This window comes from Canis aureus, chromosome 1, assembly GCF_053574225.1.
Source record: "Canis aureus isolate CA01 chromosome 1, VMU_Caureus_v.1.0, whole genome shotgun sequence".
Taxonomy (NCBI): Eukaryota; Metazoa; Chordata; class Mammalia; order Carnivora; family Canidae; genus Canis; species Canis aureus.
This window is the reverse complement of record NC_135611.1, coordinates 762008-776764: the sequence shown is the minus strand read 5'-3', so window position 1 is coordinate 776764 and position 14757 is coordinate 762008. Positions and strand designations below refer to the sequence as shown.

At 35.0% G+C, this 14757-nt stretch overlaps 1 pseudogene; it reads left to right on the top strand.

Moving 5' to 3' along the window:
* LOC144296136 (ectonucleotide pyrophosphatase/phosphodiesterase family member 3-like) overlaps positions 1 to 10785 on the top strand; it is a 40884-nt pseudogene extending 30099 nt beyond the window's left edge.
* Positions 10786 to 14757: the final 3972 nt, after the last annotated feature.

The window sequence follows — 14757 nt, the reverse complement described above, 5'->3', positions numbered from 1 at the left end:
AGGTAATACTGTCCAGATTGCTATCCCAACTTTCAGAGCTTAATTTAAAAAATAGAGAAAGCTTCTAGGGTTCTGAGGACTGTGAATAGCATGTGAAATTTTAAGAAAAAAGACCCCAACAATTTGTTTTTCCTTGGTTTTTGGTACCCACCCACTGGCCTTTCACTTAAATATTGGTTCGCATATCCAAGTATAATTTAAATATAAAAAAACATTATGATAAACATTTATAGGCTTGCAGCTTTTTTCATCCTCATGATATTTCCACGATATAAATGTCATAAGACAAAGCACTTTGCTCCACTGGTTAAGCTGGTATGCAGCAGAGCTGGGCTTTCAACCCAGGCACTCTGATTCTGGACCACACATGTCCGGCACTAAGCCAGGGAGCACATCCCCCAGTCCTCCAAACCAATCATGTGTGGTGTCATGAGCATTGAGTTAAAACTTACTTTCTTAGGAACATTTGATTTTGGAAGAGTTGTTTATAACAGCACTATTACTTTGTGCACATTCAATATCAATGCTTTCATATTGTTACAGTACTTGTTTTCTAGGGCTGTTGTAAACCGATTACAACAAACTGATAGCTTAAAGCAATAGAATTGTATTCTCGCATAGATCTAGAGACCAGAAGTCCAAAATAAAGATGATGGCCCGGCCATGCTCTTTCTAAAGGAGAGAACCTAGAGAGAATCCTTCTTTACCTCTTTCACTTTCTGGGGGGCTTCAGGCATCACTTGGTTGATGGCTACATCACTCCAATCTTCGCATGTGTCTTCACAGTGCCTTCTCCCCTGAATCTCTCCTCTTCTGAACCTCCTGTCTTTATAAAAACACCAGCCTACTCTAAATCCAAGATAATCTCATCTTGAGACCCATAACTCAATTGTATCTGTAAAGACTCGATTTTCCTATGTATCACATTCACAGGTACAGGGGGTTAGGACTTGAACATATCTTTCTGAAGGTCACCATTCGACCTATAGGTATCAAATGCATAAAACTGCTGGCCTTATTGATAACCTTTACTGGGGAGTACTTAATATTCCTATGTTTTAGCTGCTAATAAATTTTCATTGGTATGTAATAGTATTTTACTGATTACGTATTTTGTTATATTTTCTCTACTAGCTAGAGTTAATCAAATTTGTTTTACAGCAAATAATAGGACTTCTGGTAGTCAATATGATGTTTTAATCACAAGTAATTTGGTCCCTATGTATAAAGCATTTAAAGGTAAGTATTCATTTAGATTATTAATTTTAAAACACCTAAGTGACTTTATGAACTTATAAATTAAACACATCTTTGGTTTTTTTTTTTTCGCAATTTGTCCCTGATATTGAGTCATTATGTTCTAATGTTTTAATTTAGAAATAGGAAGATCTCTGGCATAGTTATGTTTTTTTCAGCTTACTTCAATTTTGGGTGCCTTCTGACTAGAACTTCAATAATTTGTTTTTAATCTAATTCAGCTGTAAATGGCTAATCACAAAACAAAATTTTACTGACACTCACCATAAGTAAGTGCAACATGTTTGTCTCTATAATCATAATCAATAAAGCAATGTGTATATTCTGACCATGATTTAATATAACTGTCCCCAAAGCACCTCAGTACTAGAAAGGAATTTGGAAACATATTTTACTTGGAACGCCTGGGTGGCTCAGTGGTTGAGTGTCCGCCTTCAGTTCAGGGTGTGATCCTGCAGCCCTGGGATCGAGTCCTGCATCAGGCTTCTGCTTCTCCCTCTGCCTGTGTCTTTTCCTCTCTCTCTGTGTCTCTCATGAATAAATAATTTTTTTTTAAAGGAAACATTTTACTTAATTTCAAGACTGCAACTACCTCAGTAACAGGAAGTATCATCAAAGTGACTATCTTTTTAAGATTTTATTTATTTATTTATTTATTTATTTGAGAGAGAGAGAGAGAGAGAGAGAGAGAGAGAAAGAGTGCAAGGAGGGGAGGGTCAGAAGGAGGAACAAACTCCTCACTGAGCAGGGAGCCCAATGCAGGATTTGATCCCAGGACCCCTCAGATCATGGCCTGAGCTGAAGGCAGACACACAACTGACTGGGCCACCCAGGTACCCCTATCAATGTGACTATTCTTTTTGTTACATGGACTATTTTTCAGAATTACCTAAGCACCACTGACAATTATTGAAACAGAATTTGATGCTATTTAAATGTATCTCCCTATTATAGAAAATATTTCTGTGTTCAATAAAGGTAGATGTTTTTAACGTCTTATTCTATTATTTTTTAGAAATGTGGGATTACTTCCACAGTTTTCTTCTTGTAAAACACACCATGGAAAGAAATGGAGTAAATGTGGTTAGTGAGCCAGTATTTGATTATAATTACGATGGTCATTTTGATTCTCCAAATGAAATTACAGGGTAAATAATTTGAAAACAAATGGATTTTTTGATTTAGCAATAGGGTATCATGAGGGGAAACCTCAGTATGCTAAATAAAAGGTTAGAATTCTAATATTACACAATATATTTACATAGGGATGTTATCACTGACTATCTTCAACTGGTCTAAATATATTACAAAATTTTATATGGCAAATATTTAAACTAATGTGCAAAGAAAAAATTAGCAAAGTTTTTATTTAGGAAAAGCTTAGCAAAATTTTTACTTAGAAAATTTCTAAACAAATGGGCACAGGGAACATGTGTTTTTGTGAAGGTTAAAGAGATAAGAAAGACTCATTGTACTATCAATAAATATAGAGCCAGTCCGGCAATTAATTTAAAAGACCAAGTAGTGATGATTCATAATATTGTCCAATAGTGGATGATTCATAAAATATCTTCCAGGAGAGGGTAGAAGTTTCCCCTAGGAAACCAGTTGTATTAACTTGTACATCTTTGTACCAAACCTGGTCATAATACATTGCTAAGAATTACCTTTGGATACAGCACACAGGAATAGAGAGGTTTGGAAGTTTTATCTATTATTTCTTTTATTATCAAAGTTTATGAAGGACCGAACTAAACAATTATGCTGTCTGAGCCTAGATTGTGTAAAGCAATGGTTTCTACCTATACCTTTAAAAATTTTTTTTACTAATTTATTCATGACAGACACAGAGAGAGAGAGACAGAGACGTAGGCAGAGGGAGAAACAGACTTCATGCAGGGACCTTGATGTGGGACTCGATCCCGGAATTCTAGGATCACACCCTGAGCTAAAGCTAGACGCCCAATCACTGAGCCACCCAGGCATTCCTCTTACCTGTACCTTTTGATAGAGGAACATTTATGACAACTCAGTGTGTGGCCTTTCTGTATTTCATTTGTCTTGTCCTTATTTTAGTGCTTATTAATCCTACATTTCACCATTCAATAATTCTAGCAATCACTTTGATAGCACTTTACTACATGATAAATACCTTTCTAAACACATACACTTCATTTGGTCCACAAAACATTCCTATGTTAGATTCTGTTAGCCTCCCTATTTAGAGATGGAGAAACAGATATAGAGAGGTTAAGTATCTTGTTTATGTTCCACAGCTAATAAGTGGGAAAGTCAGAATACAAACCCTTTGAATTAATGTAGAAATCCTAAAATCACAGTAATATCACTATGTATAGCAGTCATACAGTCATATTTCTTTTCATGGGCTCCTAATAATAGTCTACCTTTATTTTTCACTTAAAACTTTAAAAAGCACTTTCATGTTTATTATCTAAAACTAAAGGACTGTCATATTAGTTGTAAGGATCTATCCCCATGTCTTCATTATGAAGTTGGTAGTACAGGATCACCTCTATGTTAAAATTAAGGAAACTTATCAAGTCATAGAATGTGAGAAGATTAGCATTCACCCAGACATCTAGCAGAAGTGCCGTGCTAGAGTTGGAATTGGGGCTTCTGTTTTCCAACTAGAAAACACAAGAGGCATAATATCATGGTCTGCTTTCCTTTGTATTCTCATATTTTCCCATAATATTATAATGACCAAGTTCAGGCTTCTATAAAGTTCTGTTCTGGCTTATGGAAATCTAAAAACATGTGATAAGATTTTGTACTTTCTATTCATTTACTTTCTTGACTATATTTTTACTATAACGTTTCTTTAAAAATGTATGACATTTATAAGTTCTTTTTCATTTATAAGTTTTAGAAGCAAAAGTGTAATAACAATATATTTTCAATTGTTTTTACTTTTATTTATTTATTTTTCTTTTCTTGTGTATTTTTTATTGGATTTCAATTTGCCAACACCCAGTGCTCATCCTGTCAAGTGCCTCCCTCAGTGCCCGTCACCCAGTCACCCCATACCCCGGCCCACCTCCCCTTCCACTACCCCTTGTTCATTTCCCAGAGTTAAGAGTATCTCATGTTATGTCACCCTCTCAGATATTTCCCACTCATTTTCTCTCCTTTCCTCTGTAATCCCTTTCACTGTTTTTTATATTCCCCATATGAATGAAACCATATAATGTTTGTCCTTCTCTGATTGACTTACTTCACTCAGCATAATATCCTCCAGTTCTATCCATGTTGAAACAAATGGTGAGTATTCGTCATTTCTAATGGCTGAGTAATATTCCATTGTATACATAAACCACATCTTCTTTATCCATTCATCTTTCGATGGACACCGAGGCTCCTTCCACAGTTTGGCTATTGTGGACATTGCTGCTATAAACATTGGGGTGCAAGTGTCTTGGGCTTTCACTGCATCTGTATCTTTGGGGTAAATCCCCAGCAGTGCAATTGCTGGGTTGTAGGGTAGTTCTGTTTTTAACTCTTTGAGGAACCTCCACACAGTTTTCCAGAGTGGCTGCACCAGTTCACATTCCCACCAACAGTGTAAGAGGGTTCCCCTTTCTCCACATCCTCTCCAGCATTTGTTGTTTCCTGTCTTGTTACTTTTCACCATTCTCACTGGTGTGAGGTGGTATCTCATTGTGGTTTTGATTTGTATTTTCCCTTCAATTGTGTTTTTAGATACATAATGAACACTAGTGTTCCTATCCTAGTGCACTACTTTGTGGTGCTGACCAGTGCAAAAGCTAGAGCCACACCCCTAATGCCTTCCCTGGTTGGTTGGATGTCCTACCTCCTTTTTTTTTTTTTAGTTTATTTTTAATAAAAAAATTTTATTGGAGTTCAATTTGCCAGAAAGGGCTGGCAGGATATATTCAGGGTCCTAAATGAGAAGAACCTGCAGCCAAGAATACTTTATCCAGCAAGGCTGTCATTCAGAATAGAAGGAAAGATAAAGGGTTAGTGTCCTACCTCTTATTATGCCTCACTGACCTACCAACATGAAGAGCTGCCCAGTGAGTCTGCTCCTGTAGAGTCCTCAGGACCTGAGAAAATGATTAGTCCAAGTTCCTCCAGGCTTTCATCAAAGTGGCTTTGACTACAACATACTTTTTAGTTGTTTCATGGATAGAGCTGTACTAAAAATTACCTCATTCTTGAGCTTTTCCTTGGACTATTGATCTTCATGTAATTGATGTCAATTTAAATATGTATATGCCTACCTGACCAAGTGTGTGTGTGTGTATATATATATATATATATGCATATATTTTGTATTAAATTTATATACACTTTATTCACACTCATTCATAAGGGAAGGGATGATATCATATTAATATTTTTATTCTTAATACAGAAAATTTAGAGTTCTGTGCCAAAGCTGGCACTCAGTGTTTACTGAATGAATATGTAAATACAAAAACTCCATCAGCTGGGAACATGAGGTCTGAAATTAATTACAGACACATAGATAATGAGTAACACCTTTTTAAAACATCATGTGTTAAAAAAAAATCATGTGTTAGTCTACTTTAGTATCTAATATGGATCAAGGAAAATGGTATGTAAATAGTTACTTAAACTTGCATATGTTTTTATAGAAAAATATATATTCTTGTAATTGTGTTTTACTAGTTATTCAACAAATATATTGAGTATCTATTAAGTGCATAGTACTGTGAAAGAAACTTTTTTAGAACACACCATGGAGGAATACATTGTCTCTGACCTTAAGGAGTTCTTATATAATTTTGATATATAAATGAGATATAAATAAGGATAAATGAAATATAGACACATAATGGGTCAGTTGATAATAGAAAAGTTATTTTAAAAAATAAGAGATGTCACAAAGTTGCTTTAATTGCTAAATCCAAAGTTGGATTAACTGCTAAATAATGTTATAAGGATTTAGTGTTTCAAATTTGAAGCACATTTGGCTGGAATAATCAATAAAGGAAGGTTATATAAAATGGGAGAGTAGAGCTGGGCCCTAAAAATGGGCAGAATTTGAACAAATTGAGAGGATTGAGAAGAACCTTCAATGGAGAAAAGATTTGATAACTAACTGATTGGGTGCAACAGACAAAGAAAAAGGGATACTCGAAGATGAATCAGAGATTTTATTTATTTATTTTTTAAGATTTTATTTATTTATTCATGAGAAACACACACACACAGAGGCAAAGACATAGGCAGAGGGAGAAGCAGGCTCCATGCAGAGAGCCTGATGTGGGACTCGATCCTGGGACCACGGGATCACTCCCTGAGTCAAAGGCAGATGCTCAACTGCTGAGCCACCCAGGCATCCCTGAATCATAGATTTTAAATGTAGGTAATCAGGAGATAACAGAGGGAAATTAGGAATGAGAACTATTTTGGTTGGTCGATAAGACAGTTATGTTTATGCATGTTCTTTGTAGAAATAAGGGTTCACATGGAAAAATCCCATAGGCTAGTAGAGACTGGAAATTAAAACTTAGGTTCCAGGCCAGATTGGGATTCATCTCTCTTCTTTCAGGTGTTCAACACATAACTCCTTCACCATACTGTGTACTGTGGGAGATACACCAATAAATTAGTCATGAATTCTATCAAAAGGGACTCATAGTCTAGCCCTTGAATGCCTAGTACAATAGAAGAAGGAAGAGATAAGTGAGACAAAGAAGGACAGATAAAATTACTATAGGATTTAAAAGAAGAAATATTACTTAATAGGGAAGGTGACATTCTAATTGGGTGTGGAAGATAGTATTTTAACTTGAATGTTACTGGCCTTTCAATGACTAAAGTTGGATAGCAAAGGTTAGAGGCTAAGCAGTAGGTCTCTCATAGTCCTAGAGTAGGCAAGGGTTTCCAAAAAATGGTAAGCAATCATTCTTCACTTACTTTTCCAGTGTCAGACAGTGGTGGCTAATACAGCGTGATGCTGGTTATCAGTCAGAATTTAGTAGTTCTTTATAGCAGAGTCTAGGTAGCTACTATGGATTGATTAAAATGGGTATGCAAAGAAGAAAATATTGGCTCTCCCTGGTCTAGGCCCTTATTGCCTTTTATCAGAACTTTTGAAAATGAATCTTAAATAGCTTCATTGTCTCTTGTCCTCCTCTTGTTCACCTCTGTACACCACTACTGACTTACCCTAAATGTTAGGTTTTCATTGTGATATCCTTTCTCATCCCAAAACTTTAGCTACTCTAAATAAAAAAACAAAAGCAAGCAAACAAAAACATCTAGGCCTGTACTTAAGGCTCTTCACAATGTACCTTCAGTTGACCTTACAAACCCAAGTTGTGGGCCCACTGAAGTCCTTGAAATGACTTGATACATCTTGAATTTCCCTACTTCAACATCGTTGCTCATGCTTTTCTTTCCTAGAATGCCTTTCTTTTCCATCTGCTAAAAACTCTACCTTCAAGATAGAAGGTAAAATACAAGACAGAAGGCTTCAAGGTAAAATACAAATGGTATGAAATCTCTGACATCCAAAGTAAAGATAATCTCAAAATTGGTAGGGCATCATCTCCATTGAAGAAGACATCAACAATAATGAGTTGGACATTATTTAAGATACTAAGGAATTTGCAGTATAATAATAAGGATATGACATTTATAAAGATTATGATGAGTGTAAAGCAAACTTAAGCCAAGCTATGATTTTTTTAAGGATTTGTATTTATTTACTCATGAGAGACAGAGAGAGAGAGAGAGAGAGGCAGAGACACAGGCAGAGGGAGAAGCAGGCTCCATGCAGGGAGCCCGATGTGGAACTCGACCCCAGAACCAGGATCACTCCCTGAGCCAAAGGCAGATGCTCAATGGCTGAGCAACCCCTACATCCCCCAAACTATGATTATAAGAGATTATGCATAGGATGTGGCAGGATGAGAAAGGGTCAAAAGTAACTGAAAATTTAGGCATGACTGACTAAGAAATATATGAGACAATCAGTTGTTTTGCAAAGAATCAATTTGCTTTTGGTGGTCTTCAATTTGAGAAACTAGTTGAACACCTAGGAGGATACATGAGAAACAGTGTAGAAAAGATCTTAAATGCATGGATTTTTGAGTTGGACATCCTGTACTGAGTTATTGACATTGCCTCTTTGGGTAAATAACTGAATGTCAATCTCCTCAACTATATACAAAAATTCACATAAAATTCCTGTAAGCATTAGTTATTTCTTATAAAATCCTAAGAAATCTCAATAAATAGTAAACAAATGGTGGCCATTTTAAAGAATCACATCTTATGTTAGAGTTACACATTCTGCAGTCCACATAAAGGGAGACTATATACAAATAAAATCCTCTATAATCAAATCACCCAATAAGGCATCTACAAACTATACCTTAAGTCTAAATCAACCAATATTCCCCCTAACATTAGAAAAGGTAATTGTGCCTTGAGCACACAATGAAATAGTTGACTTGCTTTACAGGGCATGATGTATGGAAACTGCACTTTTAGATAATCCAATTCCTCAGCTCCCCTACTGTAGGAGATCTGAAGGAATTGTCATCAGTTGTAGAAATGATAGAAAGAAAGAGAAAGACAGAAAGACAGAAAGAAAGAAAAAGAAAGAAACAAAGAAACAAAGAAAGAAAATAATAAGGAAAAGACCATTGCAGTTCTGTACTGTACTTAATGAAACAAATCTGCATATATGTGGATCCCCATAGCTCAAACTTGTTCAAGGATCAATTGTATTTAAATACAGCTCATAAAAATTGTATGTATGCAAGGCTGCTCTTCTGTTGGGATGCACGAGTATAGTAAGAGTTGTCTCTTGCTGGCTTCTGTTCAGATTGGTTGGTGCAGGGGGACTAGCTGATATTAAAGGACTTGAGAAGCACCTCTGCCTAGATATAGTTATGTGTTGTGCTTTAGGTTTATTGAATCAGAATTTTAAGAGGATAGACCGAGTCTGGTGTTGAGTAAATATTTATTTGGCTAAATACCAAATAAACCATAAGAGAGCAGAGCAATATAAATCAAGTGGGAGAGAACTTTACAAAAAAATGTGATAAAAACTATTAAACACTGCTGAAATGGGGCATAGTAAAGGCAGGAAAAAAGAATTAATTACATTCTCATTGGAAATATGAGGTCAAATTAGTACACTGTATATTTATTTTTAAAAATTAACACACAACATGAATCCCACACAGAGAAGTGCTTGAGAGGCTGTAGACAAGCAGTACTTTCCTCTTACACTTCCTTTAGGTCAAATAATAGATGCCTTTTTAAAGCCTGCATATTTAAAAAATAACTATGCTGAATTCAAATGACAGTTATTAAAACACTCATCTAATTAAACAAACCCTTAAATTTTCATACTTAAAAAAATCTAAATGAAAATTAACAATACCATGTGAGTATCAGAAAATTACTATAAAGAATAAGAAAATATGTAGAAATCCATGGCTTTAAATGATCGACTTAACTTTTATATAGTAAAAAGCCTATTAAAAGTCAGGTGGCAAAGAAATGTCTGAAAAGATACTCTTCTATAATGATACTTAGGGTAATAAAATGAAACAGAGATGAAACAGTATTTTGCACCATAATTTGGCAAGGATGTGAGGGAAATAGTTATTATCCTCCACTGCCAAGACAAGTGTAAATTGGTATGAATGCCTTGAGGAGTGGAAGGTTTAATATCTGGTAAAATTAAAGTTGCATGTACTCTATGATCTAGCAAGTCCATTTATAGATCTTAGAAACTCATATTCTTGAATATAGGAGACATGTGCCAAGTTATTCATTACCATATTATTTATAATGCCAAAAATACTATCAATATGGCAATGAAAAAAATACTATCATAAGCCACAACTAATAACAAATAATTTAACTAGCTTTAGATATATCACTATGGATGGATCGCAAACATAATACTGACTGAGAAAGTAATTATACACTGTCACTTATAATAACATAAGCTTGAAAACTCTTAAGTCAATACTATGTATTATATATTGATGTGCAGTAAAAGTTAAAACACAGGCTGAATTCACATGGACTTGTGATCATGATTAGTGCTGAACTGGGGATTTAACTTCATCTGTAAGATCTTATTTCTTTTCTATCTGAAGTAAATATTAAAATAGTTAAATTTTATGACTTTGTGGTGGTCTGTATTTGCTATAGTATACTTTTGTCTTCTTTTTATTTTAGTAAACCACAAAATTTAGCTATATCAAGATTTAAGGCAATAAAAATCCCAGGAAAAAGGAAAGTTTCTAAATGATAAAAGATCTTTCTGCTAATGAAAAATAATACCCTATGAAAAACAGTCTTTTGTTTCTGTTTTATAGGAAGATAAACCAGAAAGCTGTTTGGATTGAAGAAAGATGGCAAGCCCACATCGCTCAGGTCTGTGATGTAGAACTTACTGAGCTGGACTTTTACCAGAAAAAAGCACAGCCTGTCTCTGAAATTTTGCAACTAAAGACATATTTACCCACATTTGAAACTATAACCTAATATATAAATGAATTCTGGGGGAATATAAATGATTTTTCCCTCTTAAATAATCGCAAAATAAAACTCTCTATTTTTCCTTAACTCCTTAAAAAAGCCATGTGGCATAATTTCATTATTCCTTTTCACTTCTTCATCTCTGTAAATGTGAACTGTATTTTGAGGTCACACTTTTTTTTTGTTTGTTTTGTTTTGCAGAGATTGTGCTGTGTTATATGAGATTTCTTATCTCACTTGTAATCTTTGGCTATATTTTCCTGCCCAGCATTATCTAAACAGAAGGGAGAGCAAGAAAAGTATCACTTTGGTGAACATTGTACAAGAAGTGTTAGATTTGACGATCAGACAATATTTATTAAAAGAAGCACATTACCTCATTCAATAATTTCACTTGTAAAAATTGTATAAACAGATCTTTTACAGTAGAAAAGACCAGAAAACAACCTCAAAGACTGGTTGAACAAATTATGGAATTATGTTTAAACAATGGAATGGAAAAATGCTATTCCAATACTATGAAGAAAGAAGTAGACCTATATATTGAATGTATGTCTACTGTTAAATGAACTAGGTAAAATAGCATGCTATCATGTCTTAGGCGTCAGCACTTTTTCTTTAAAGGACCAGAAGAGGGAGCGCCTGAGTGGCTCAGTCAGTTAAGCATCTGCCTTTGGCCCTGGTCATGATCTCAGGGTCCTGGGTTGGAGCCCTGTGTAGGGGTTCCCCATTCAGTGAGTGTCTGCCTCTCCCTCTCCCTCTGCGTCCCCCTCCTTCATGCTCTCTCTCTCTCATAAATGAAAAGAATCGAAAAAAAAAAAAAAAGAAAAAAGAAAAAGAGCCAGATGATAAAATGTCTTAGGCCATACAGTCCCCTAAAGTCAACTCTGCCATTACATCAAGGAAGTACTCATTGATAATATGTAAAAGAAATTGGAGTGGCTGTGTTTAAATAAAACTTTATTTACAAAAAGAAACAGAGGGTTAGATTTGGCTCCAATAAACTTTATTTAAGAAACAGACAAACAGGGATGCATGGGTGGCTCAGCGGTTAAGCATCTGCCTTCTACTTAGGGCATGATCCTAGAGTCGGGGGATGGAGTCCCACATCATGCTCCCAGCAGGAGCCTGCTTCTCTTTCTGGCTGTGTCTCTGCCTCTCTCTCTCTCTCTGTGTGTGTCTCTCATGAATGAATGAATGAATGAATGAGTGAAGAAATAATTCTAAAAAAAAAAAGAAACAAGCAAAAAAACAAGCTATCCTTTGTCAATCCCTGATTTTATAATAAAGCTGGGGTGGGGAGAGGTAGGAATTAATAATTAATGGTAAAGAGAGAGGGAGATTTTTTTTTTTTAACTTGGTGACCTCTTGGTATCTAAAAATTTTAAAAGTCACTCTGTTTCTGTTTATCTTTAATTTTTCAAAACATATTAATCAAGGAGATCCCATACTTTTTGAGAGGAAATACCATTGATCAGATTTTTGGATTGCTAGACTAGCAATGTTCCAAATGATTGTTCATCCAGGGGACAGAGGCTTTAGTTAGTTTAAACGCCAATGGTTTTTTGTTTTGTTTTGTTTTGTTTTGAAAACCAGCTCTTTATTTTTTTTTAATAAATTTATTTTTTTATTGGTGTTCAATTTGTCAACATACAGAATAACACCCAGTGCTCATCCCATCAAGTGCCCACCTCAGTGCCCACCACCCAGTCACCCCCCCACCCCCCTTCCACCACCCGTAGTTCGTTTCCCAGAGTTAGGAGTCTTTCATGTTCTGTTTCCCTTTCTGATATTTCCCACTTATTTTTTCTCCTTTCCCCTTTATTCCCTTTCACTATTTTATATATTCTCCAAATGAATGAGACCATATAATGTTTGTCCTTCTCCAATTGACTTATTTCACTCAGCATAATACCCTCCAGTTCCATCCACGTGGAAGCAAATGGTGGGTATTTGTCATTTCTAATGGCTGAGTATACATTTCCATTGTATACATAAACCACATCTTCTTTATCCATTCATCTTTCGTTTTGTTTTAACATATTTTCTCCACTCATAGTTTAAAAAATTGTGCAGTGAAAACTGTAAGACACAAATTAAACTATTTCTAGTTACCTGGAACATTAAACCCGAAACCTTAAAACCCCGAGTATAAATAGAATTCCCACAATTCATGTTTCTCTGCCCCATCACAACCTGGAAATTAGATAAGATCACCTGAATTTAGACTGCACCATGGGGAGACAAATGGAGGATGGTTACAATCCTGAACTGAATTTAACTCTGAATGTTCTTAGTGTTTCTGAATTTCTCTGAAAGTGACTGAATTGTTTTCTATTATTAGATCAAATGAGTACTTAACACAAATTTCAGTCAGAGAAAAATTGAAGTTTATTGTTTTGCATAGAGATTGTGTGATATTATACCTTTCTTTTGCATAATCATTATCCTATTAAAAAGAAGTGCATATATCTGAAATCATTTTGAAGGAAGGATACCAATTATTTGACAGGTCATGGAATTACAAGGGCTTTGAAAGTGCTACAACTTTAAGTATGTAGTCAAGTTTTTACAATTAGTTTGTTTTATTTTTTTTTAATCTGAAAATGTAGACAATAAAGTTAGTTGCATTTGAAAAACATTTATTTAGAATTTCCAGATACAGAAATGTACAGAAATATACATTTATTTAGAATTTCCAGATACAAAAGATGCATCGTTTGCAAGAATGATATAAAGAACTCTTGTATAACCTTCAGCCAGCTTTACCAATTGTTATTATCCTGACTATATATATAGTCTTTTCTCCCTGAACTTTCTGAGAGTACATGCTAGTCATTATACCCATTCACCCCCAAAACTTCAGTCTGTATTTCCTAAGATTAAGCTGTAGTTGGGAGGTTTAATGTTTGTACACTGACGTTATTATTTAATTTATAGGTCTAATTCAAATTTTCTTATATTTTCAGTAATGTCCTTTATATTATTTTCTGGGATCCAAGACAGAATTGTTCAATGCCTTGTTTTCTTTCCACTTTGTTCTCTTCTAATGTAAAATCAGGCTTTACAGGGGATCCCTGGGTGGCTCAGCAGTTTAGCGCCTGCCTTCCGCCCAGGGCATGGTCCTGGAGTCCTGGGATTGAGTCCCACATGGAGCCTGCTTCTCCCTCTGCCTGTGTCTCTGCCTCTCTCTCTGTCTCTCATGAACAAATAAATAAATAAATAATAAGGCTTTACCAAATAATGTTGACCTTTTTTTTATGAGTCTAGGTCATGTATTTTGTACATGTCTGTCCCTCAAATTGGGTTTTCTGACATTTCTTGATAATTGGATCAATGTTTTGCATCTTTGACAGAAACAGTACAACAGTGATGGTGTGTTCTCAGTGCTTTGTATCGAGAAGCACAAGATGTTCAATTATACCATTGTTACTGATGCCAAATTTGATCAGTTGTCTAAGTTGGTGTTCACCTGGCTTCCCTTCTGTAAAGATAATATTTCCCCCTTTATAATTTGTAAGTTATTTGTGGGGATACTTGAGACCCTATAAACTTCCTGGTTCATTAAATCATCCACTATCTTTAATAATTAATTATTTAATAATTAATTCTTTCTGATTAAATTTTTGCTATTATAGTTGCAAAAGGGTTCTTTCTTAAACTGCCATTACTCCTTCTACACTTATTAACATTCTACTGTAAGGAAAAGTTTTCCTATCTTATGTGTTTATTTGCTCATTATTTGTTTATTATTTGTATAGACTCATAGATTCTTTTTATTCCCATGAAGTAAAATACACTATAATTGTTACTTATTTTAGTACTCAAATTGCCCCAGATTTGGCCTGTGGGAGCTCCATTAAGTGAACTCTTGTGTTCTTTGACATATCCTCATCATTTTTAGAGCACCTCCTTACTTTTTGATACAAAAAATGTTTAGGCTCCTCTTACACTTCTCTGTGCTAACTCTGGAGTCAG